Raw genomic sequence first — 9,225 nt, forward strand, 5'->3', positions numbered from 1 at the left:
GCGGAGCTATGGGGCAAATATGGGCCAAAAATGGGTAAACTTGTACGGTCCAAAGCCAAGGGTAAATTTTTTTATTCCTCTAATAACTTCTACCACAGACATTGAATCGGTTCGTGATGTATGGATGAAATGTAGCAAACAGTTGGAACTACCCATAAAATCTTAAAGATTGACGATCCAATGCATAGAACCGGAGTAATGTGCGATACTTGGTGAAAAATCGAGTGAAAAATTAACTATAAACTGTTTTTGGCCCATAACTCGAATACTAGACATCGGAAGGGGGGGTCGTAGAACGATTTTTTGTTGCCCTATCGATTCCCTATCGAACGAGCAAAAGTTGTTTTTTTGACCAAAAAGTACCCCCACTCTAGTAAAATTGGCCTGATTTTACTAGTCCCCGGTACCCGTACAGGCAAAATGAGCAAAATGCTCAAGTATGAATGGTTTTTGGCCCATAACTCGAATACTAGACGTCGCAGGGGGGTGTCGTGGAACAATTTTTGGTAGCCCTTGAAATTATCTATCGAATGACATATACTTGATTTTTGGCCAAAAAGTTCCCTAGACTAGTAAAAATCGCATCATTTTACTAGAGTCGGGTACCCTGGACGAAAAACCGCTATAGTTGCGGTTTTTGGCTAATAACTCGAATACTAGACGTCGCAGGGGGGTGTCGTGGAACAATTTTTGGTAGCCCTTGAAATTATCTATCGAATGACATATACTTGATTTTTGGCCAAAAAGTTCCCTAGACTAGTAAAAATCGCATCATTTTACTAGAGTCGGGTACCCTGGACGAAAAACCGCTATAATTGCGGTTTTTGGCTAATAACTCGAATACTAGACGTCGCAGGGGGGTGTCGTGGAACAATTTTTGGTAGCCCTTGAAATTATCTATCGAATGACATATACTTGATTTTTGGCCAAAAAGTTCCCTAGACTAGTAAAAATCGCATCATTTTACTAGAGTCGGGTACCCTGGACGAAAAACCGCTATAGTTGCGGTTTTTGGCTAATAACTCGAATACTAGGCGTCGGAGGGGGGTGCCGTAGAACAATTTTTGGTAGCCCTTGAAATTATCTATCGAATGACATATACTTGATTTTTTGACCAAAAAGTTCCTAGACTAGTAAAAATCGCATCATTTTACTAGAGTCGGGTACCCTGTACGAAAAACCGCTATAGTTGCGGTTTTTGGCCAATAACTCGAATACTAGACGTCGGAGGGGGGTGCCGTAGAACAATTTTTTGTAGCCCTTGAAATTACCTTTCGAATGATATATAGTGGTTTTTTGGTCAAAAAGTGACCCCGAGACTAGTAACCCTCCATACACAAAACCGCCTAAAAAGTTTTGGTTTTGCAAAATTTTGAAAAGTGCGTCAAAAAAATTTTTTCAAAAAGTACCAAATCGTGATCAGAACTCACTATAGACCATAAAAAGTGAAATCCGATGGTCATTTGCAACACTTGGTCAATCGAGAAAAATTTCACTTTTTTACTAGAGTCGGGTACCCTGAACGAAAAATCGCTCAAGTAATGGTTTTTGGCCAATAACTCGAATACTAGACGTCGGAAGGGGGTGTCGTAGAACAATTTTTTGTAGCCCTTGAAATTACCTTTCGAATGATATATAGTGGTTTTTTGGTCAAACAGTGACCCCGAGACTAGTAACCCTCCATACACAAAACCGCCTACAAAAACTTTGTTTTGAAAAATTTTGAAAAGTTCAAAAAAATTTTTTTTTCAAAAACTACTAAAACGTGATAAGAACTTACTATAGACCATAAAAAGTGATATCCGATGATAATTTGCAAAAGTTGGTAACTAGTAAAAAATTTCACTTTTTTACTAGAGTCGGTGCAACGAGAAAAAAAAAGTCCGTGATGGAGAAAAATGGCACGTTTTCCACGCCTGTACGCTTTCGTTTACTATATAGGGGGTAGGTGAGCCAGAAGCATGAATTTGACTGAGTACGTATCTTTATGAATTGGGCCCTTCTAAATCGATTGAGACTACCCCCAGGACGATCGGACGACTGCTTCTGGCTCAAAATGTGGTTTTTAGATTTTGATCGTCAATTATGAGAGAAAAAATCGATTAGAAGTAAAGATACGAAATGCTTGGTCTAAGTTGGGAAACGACTTCGGATATTTGTTGGACGTTGTCGTAGAAGGTCCGAGGACCAAGGAAAAGTGATTTCCAAGTGGATTTATGCACTATTAGTCGATGGTAAGATGTGAAATTAGTAGAACTTACCATACAGTTTGCGAAGTTGAAGCAATCGGTTGGTGAATATGGTACTGTCTGTCCAATTTGGTGGTTCGGAATGAGTGAAACGATGTTGATGATGGATAGACGTTCCGATTGCCCCCGATCGGGGAACATATAGTGGTCTTTAAGGTCCAAGTACCTATGTTTTGGTAAGCAGAACTGAGAGTTAAAGGATGAAAGTCGGCCATTCCTAATATCATCCTATCGGTGGTTCGCGAGTTGTTTGAGGACCGGAGCAGCTCGCGATGAAACGGTCCTAGGGTATTGGTTATCCATCCAAGGAAGAGTAAATGCGATCCTAGATGTGTGTCGTTGGCCGTTCTACCGGTATCGCCTATCGATGAGATATCGACGGGCATGCCTTACTCGAAAGTTGAATTCTAGGATCGATGGTCAAACAGACCTATGAGCGATAAACCAAACTGAACACGTATTGATGTCGGCTTTTCCTATCATTTGATGCCGCAGGTTGTTTAGGGACCGGAGCAACTTGCGGCCGAGACGGTCCCCGGGGGTTTCTTTCTCCAAGGAGTGGAAACTATTAAGCAAGAGTTGTAGCAAGATACGATCCTCTGATGTGTCGTTGGCCGTTCATGCGGTATCGCCTGTCGATGAGATATCGATGGGCATGCCTTACTCTACCGACCTTCTAATTGAGAGTATTAATCAGGGATCGATGGTCAAACAAGACCAATGAGCGATAAACCAAACTGAACACGTATTGATGTCGGCTTTTCCTATCATTTGATGCCGCAGGTTGTTTAGGGACCGGAGCAGCTTGCGGCCGAGACGGTCCCCGGGGGTTTCTTTCTCCAAGGAGAAGAAACGATTAAGCAAAAGTTGTAGCAAGATACGATCCTCTGATGTGTCGTTGGCCGTTCAAGCGGTATCGCCTGTCGATGAGATATCGATGGGCATGCCTTACTCTCCCGACTGGATTACTGAGAGTTTAATCAGGGATCGATGGTCAAACAGACCAATGAGCGATAAACCAAACTGAACACATATTGATGTCGGCATTTCCTATCATTTGTCGCAGGTTGTTTAGGGACCGGAGCAGCTTGCGACCGAGACGGTCCCCGGGGGTTTCTTTCTCTAAGGAGTGGAAACGATTAAGCAAAAGTCGTAGCAATAATCGATCACCTGATGTGTCGTTGGCCGTTCTTGCGGTATCGCCTGTCGATGAGATATCGATGGGCATGCCTTACTCTCCTGACTGTTTAATTGAGAGTTATAATCAGGGATCGATGGTCAAAAAGACCTATGAGCGATAAACCAAACTGAACACGTATTGATGTCGGCATTTCCTATCATTTGTCGCAGGTTGTTTGGGGACCGGAGCAGCTTGCGACCGAGACGGTCCCTTCCCGAAAGATGGTGAACCGAGTCGTCTGGCGTAAAAACCGGACGACTCGAAAGGGCTTGACCCTTTCAAGTGAGCGATAATCACATTCTACGCTCAGTTCGACAGCTACAAGGCAATCACTCGCTAAGTTCAGAGCTAATACATGCAACACGCCGGCATTGTTTCCACCGACGCATGGATTCAAGACTGGTGCACTTATTAGTTAAACCGTTCGCCTCCGGGTGTTTCGAGTTCAAGTCTGGATGAGGATTGATCTTGCTGGTAATAGCTTGAGCCCCTGAATAAGGGGTCGAAGCGTACATCTTGAGACCATGTACAACATATTACCAAATCGGCACCATGGGTTCGGGTGCAAGTGATGTAACCGTGAAAGATGTTGAGCAGCCCAACATCGGTTTACACACGCATAATAGGAAGGCAGCGCTGTCGACTGGTCAGTCGTGTAAGAAGTGTGCATTATCGATCACAAATATATTGGTGATCTGTAGGTTGCGCATACACCATGCCCGGTGTAAAGTGCCGTGGTCCCCCCCGGGGGGCTGCATCAAACCGTTCGCCACGCGAACTACCCAATGGAACGAACTCGATGCATTTAATAAGAAGAAGAGATGATAATGAAACACGGTCGATTTAAGAGTTGAAAACGTTGAAATGCCTATAAGCAAGTCTTAAGTTGGTGGTGACCGTTACGCCCCAACAAATTGGTGCCTTACCCTACACCAAAGAGCCATTCAACATGGTTCAAGTGAGCGATAATCACATTCTACGCTCAGTTCGACAGCTGCAAGGCAATCACTCGCTAAGTTCAGAGCTAATACATGCAACATGCCGGCATTGTTTCCACCGACGCATGGATTCAAGACTGGTGCACTTATTAGTTAAACCGTTCGCCTCCGGGTGTTTCGAGTTCAAGTCTGGATGAGGATTGTTCTTGCTGGTAATAGCTTGAGCCCCTGAATAAGGGGCCGAAGCGTACATCTTGAGTAAATGTACAACATATTACCAAATCGGCACCGTGGGTTCTGGTGCAAGTGATGTAACCGTGAAAGATGTTGAGCAGCCCAACATCGGTTTACACACGCATAATAGGAAGGCAGCGCTGTCGACTGGTCAGTCGTGTAAGAAGTGTGCATTATCGATCTCCAATATATGAGCTCAGTATGACAGCCCAATTGGTAATCCTCGGGACCTCCAGAAAGGAAGCTGGATGAGGATTACCAAATCGAAAGTTGATAAGTGTAGTGGTACCACTTAGTCAACTTGTATCCCGAAAGATGGTGAACCGAGTCGTCTGGCGTAAAAACCGGACGACTCGAAAGGGCTTGACCCTTTCAAGTGAGCGATAATCACATTCTACGCTCAGTTCGACAGCTACAAGGCAATCACTCGCTATGTTCAGAGCTAATACATGCAACATGCCGGCATTGTTTCCACCGACGCATGGATTCAAGACTGGTGCACTTATTAGTTAAACCGTTCGCCTCCGGGTGTTTCGAGTTCAAGTCTGGATGAGGATTGATCTTGCTGGTAATAGCTTGAGCCCCTGAATAAGGGGTCGAAGCGTACATCTTGAGACCATGTACAACATATTACCAAATCGGCACCATGGGTTCGGGTGCAAGTGATGTAACCGTGAAAGATGTTGAGCAGCCCAACATCGGTTTACACACGCATAATAGGAAGGCAGCGCTGTCGACTGGTCAGTCGTGTAAGAAGTGTGCATTATCGATCACAAATATATTGGTGATCTGTAGGTTGCGCATACACCATGCCCGGTGTAAAGTGCCGTGGTCCCCCCCGGGGGGCTGCATCAAACCGTTCGCCACGCGAACTACCCAATGGAACGAACTCGATGCATTTAATAAGAAGAAGAGATGATAATGAAACACGGTCGATTTAAGAGTTGAAAACGTTGAAATGCCTATAAGCAAGTCTTAAGTTGGTGGTGACCGTTACGCCCCAACAAATTGGTGCCTTACCCTACACCAAAGAGCCATTCAACATGGTTCAAGTGAGCGATAATCACGCTCTACGCTCAGTATGACAGCTGCAAGGCAATCACTCGCTAAGTTCAGAGCTAATACATGCAACACGCCGGCATTGTTTCCACCGACGCATGGATTCAAGACTGGTGCACTTATTAGTTAAACCGTTCGCCTCCGGGTGTTTCGAGTTCAAGTCTGGATGAGGATTGTTCTTGCTGGTAATAGCTTGAGCCCCTGAATAAGGGGCCGAAGCGTACATCTTGAGAGTAAATGTACAACATATTACCAAATCGGCACCGTGGGTTCTGGTGCAAGTGATGTAACCATGAAAGATGTTGAGCAGCCCAACATCGGTTTACACACGCATAAGGGGTTTATTGTTATCTGTAGGTTGCGCATACACCATACCCGGTGTAAAGTGCCGTGGTCCCCCAGGGGGCTGCATCAAAACGTTCGCCATGCGAACTACCCAATGGAACGAACTCGATGTATTGAAAGAGATGAACAATTAATAGCGAGAATAGGGGCCCGGAAGCAATTCCGCGGCCCTACGGTCGATTCAAGAGTTGAAACGTTGTACAATCGTGGATAGCACCTAGTGCTAATATGGTGAGAGATAATGTGTGAGGAAATTTAGTTTCCTAAAGTTTAGTTAGTGGTTTCCGTTGTGCCCTAACAAACTTAAAGTTGGTGGTGACCGTTACACCCCAACAAATTGGTGCCTTACCCAACACCAAAGAGCCATTCCATATGGTTCTAGAGAGAGAGAGTTGTGTGGAAATTTATTTCCCACTAAGCGAGTGTGTGTCTGTAGTGGAACGAATTCTGGTTGATCCTACCAGTAATATACGCTTGTCTCAAAGGTTAAGCCATGCATGTCTAAGTACAAACATAAATGAATGTGAAACCGCATAAGGCTCAGTATAACAGCTATAATTCACAAGATCATCCTACCACTAGTTACTTGGATAACTGTGGAAAATCCAGAGCTAATACATGCAACATGCCGGGACTGTTGCCCTCGCGGGTAGCTGAACTGGTGCACTTATTAGTTAAACCAATCGCCTCCGGGCGGCTTGAGTTGAAGTCTGGATAAGGACGCAGATCGTATGGTCGCTTGTCGACTGACGACAGATCTTTCAAATGTCTGCCCTATCAACTATTGATGGTAGTGTAGAGGACTACCATGGTTGCGACGGGTAACGGGGAATCAGGGTTCGATTCCGGAGAGGGAGCCTGAGAAATGGCTACCACATCCAAGGAAGGCAGCAGGCGCGTAAATTACCCAATCCCAGTACGGGGAGGTAGTGACGAGAAATAACAATATGGACCTCTCTAACGATGGTCCATAATTGGAATGAGTTGAGTATAAATCCTTCAACAAGGATCAAGTGGAGGGCAAGTCTGGTGCCAGCAGCCGCGGTAATTCCAGCTCCACTAGCGTATATTAAAGTTGTTGCGGTTAAAACGTTCGAAGTTGATTGCCCGTCCAGACACGTGACCGCCACGGGCGCCCGGTTACACGCCGGGGCCGTTCGTGCGCGCGCTCACGGCTGCGACTCACAATGGTGTACTTGGGCGTTACTCTGTGAACGAGTACCGTGCTACCGGTTAACTCCGGCACGGGCTCCTCATGGTGCTCAAGATACTCACATTTACCTTGAACAAATTAGAGTGCTCAAAGCAGGCTAAGACAAAGCGTCCGGCCCCCCCGTGGGGTTGGCGTTGGCCGAGAATAATCTTGCATGGAATAATGGAATATGACCTCGGTTTATACGATTTCGTTGGTTTGTCAGAAACCTAGAGGTAATGATTAACAGAAGTAGTTGGGGGCATTGGTATTACGGCGCGAGAGGTGAAATTCGTAGACCGTCGTAGGACCAACTGAAGCGAAAGCGTTTGCCATGGATGCTTTCTTTAATCAAGAACGAAAGTTAGAGGATCGAAGGCGATTAGATACCGCCCTAGTTCTAACCGTAAACGATGCCAATTAGCAATTGGGAGACGCTACCCCTATTCGGTGCTCTCAGTCGCTTCCGGGAAACCAAAATCGGGTTCCGGGGGAAGTATGGTTGCAAAGTTGAAACTTAAAGGAATTGACGGAAGGGCACCACAAGAAGTGGAGCTTGCGGCTTAATTTGACTCAACACGGGAAAATTTACCAGGTCCAAACTTATCGAGGTAAGACAGATTGATAGCTCTTTCTCAAATTTAAGGGTAGTGGTGCATGGCCGTTCTTAGTTCGTGGAATGATTTGTCTGGTTAATTCCGATAACGAACGTGACTCAAACATGCTAACTAGAACGCTGTCAGCAGTGCGCCTCCGGGCGCACCTGACGTTACAGCCGGGCGGCGCCTTCACGGGCGGTCGTCGGCTACGTTTGCCCTGCTTAGCGGGACAACTTGTGTTTAGCAAGCTGAGAATGAGCGATAACAGGTCCGTGATGCCCTTAGATGTTCTGGGCTGCACGCGTGCTACAATGTGGGTCGCAGCGTGTTCTCGCCAATAGGCGCCCCCATTCCGAGAGGAACGGGAAATCACTAAAATGCCCATCTAGTCGGGATTGGGGACTGCAACGGTCCCCATGAACCTGGAATTTCTAGTAAGCACTAGTCATTAGCTAGTGCTGATTACGTCCCTGCCCTTTGTACACACCGCCCGTCGCTACTACCGATGGATTATTTAGTGAGGTTTCTGGAGGCTTACCTTCCGCGGTTCCTTCGTGAGCTGCAGCTGGCATGGCTGAAGTTGACCGAACTTGATGATTTAGAGGAAGTAAAAGTCGTAACAAGGTTTCCGTAGGTGAACCTGCGGAAGGATCATTACTGATGATCGTCCGCGAGTGACCAACCATGGGCTGCCTTCGGTGTAGCTCGGTCGCTCGCTTGCTATGTGTCAGAATTTGTTGAAAGCCAACTCGTTCGTTGTACACTTTGATGGGTGACCATCACTGTGTCTCCGTGCCGAGCTAGATCTCCCCTAGCCGTAAGGCACTTGAACGCCCCTTCGACGACGAGTTGCATGTGTGTGGTATGTGTCAGAATCTGGTGAAGCTTTCTGCATGTGATGTGCCTTGTGTGGATCCGTGGCCATTGCATTGTGTCTGGTGCTTAGATACCCAGACACTTAGAACGCTTGCGCGGAAAGCAAACTCGATCGTTGTACACTTTGATGGGTGACCATCACTGTGTCTCCGTGCCGTGCTAGATCCCCCCTAGCCGTAAGGCACTTTGAACGCCCCTTCGACGACGAGTTACAAGAGTGTGGTATGTGTCAGAATCTGGTGAAGCTTTCTGCATGTGATGTGCCTTGTGTGGATCCGTGGCCATTGCATTGTGTCTGGTGTGTAGGTACCCAGACACTTAGAACGCTTGCGCGGAAAGCAAACTCGATCGTTGTACACTTTGATGGGCAACCATCACTGTGTCTCCGTGCCGTGCTAGATCTCCCCTAGCCGTAAGGCACTTTGAACGCCCCTTCGACGACGAGTTACAAGAGTGTGGTATGTGTCATAATCTGGTGAAGCTTTCTGCATGTGATGTGCCTTGTGTGGATCCGTGGCCATTGCATTGTGTCTGGTGTGTAGGTACCCAGACA

The sequence above is a fragment of the Anopheles funestus genome, assembly GCF_943734845.2.
Source record: "Anopheles funestus chromosome X unlocalized genomic scaffold, idAnoFuneDA-416_04 X_unloc_95, whole genome shotgun sequence".
Classification (NCBI taxonomy): Eukaryota; Metazoa; Arthropoda; class Insecta; order Diptera; family Culicidae; genus Anopheles; species Anopheles funestus.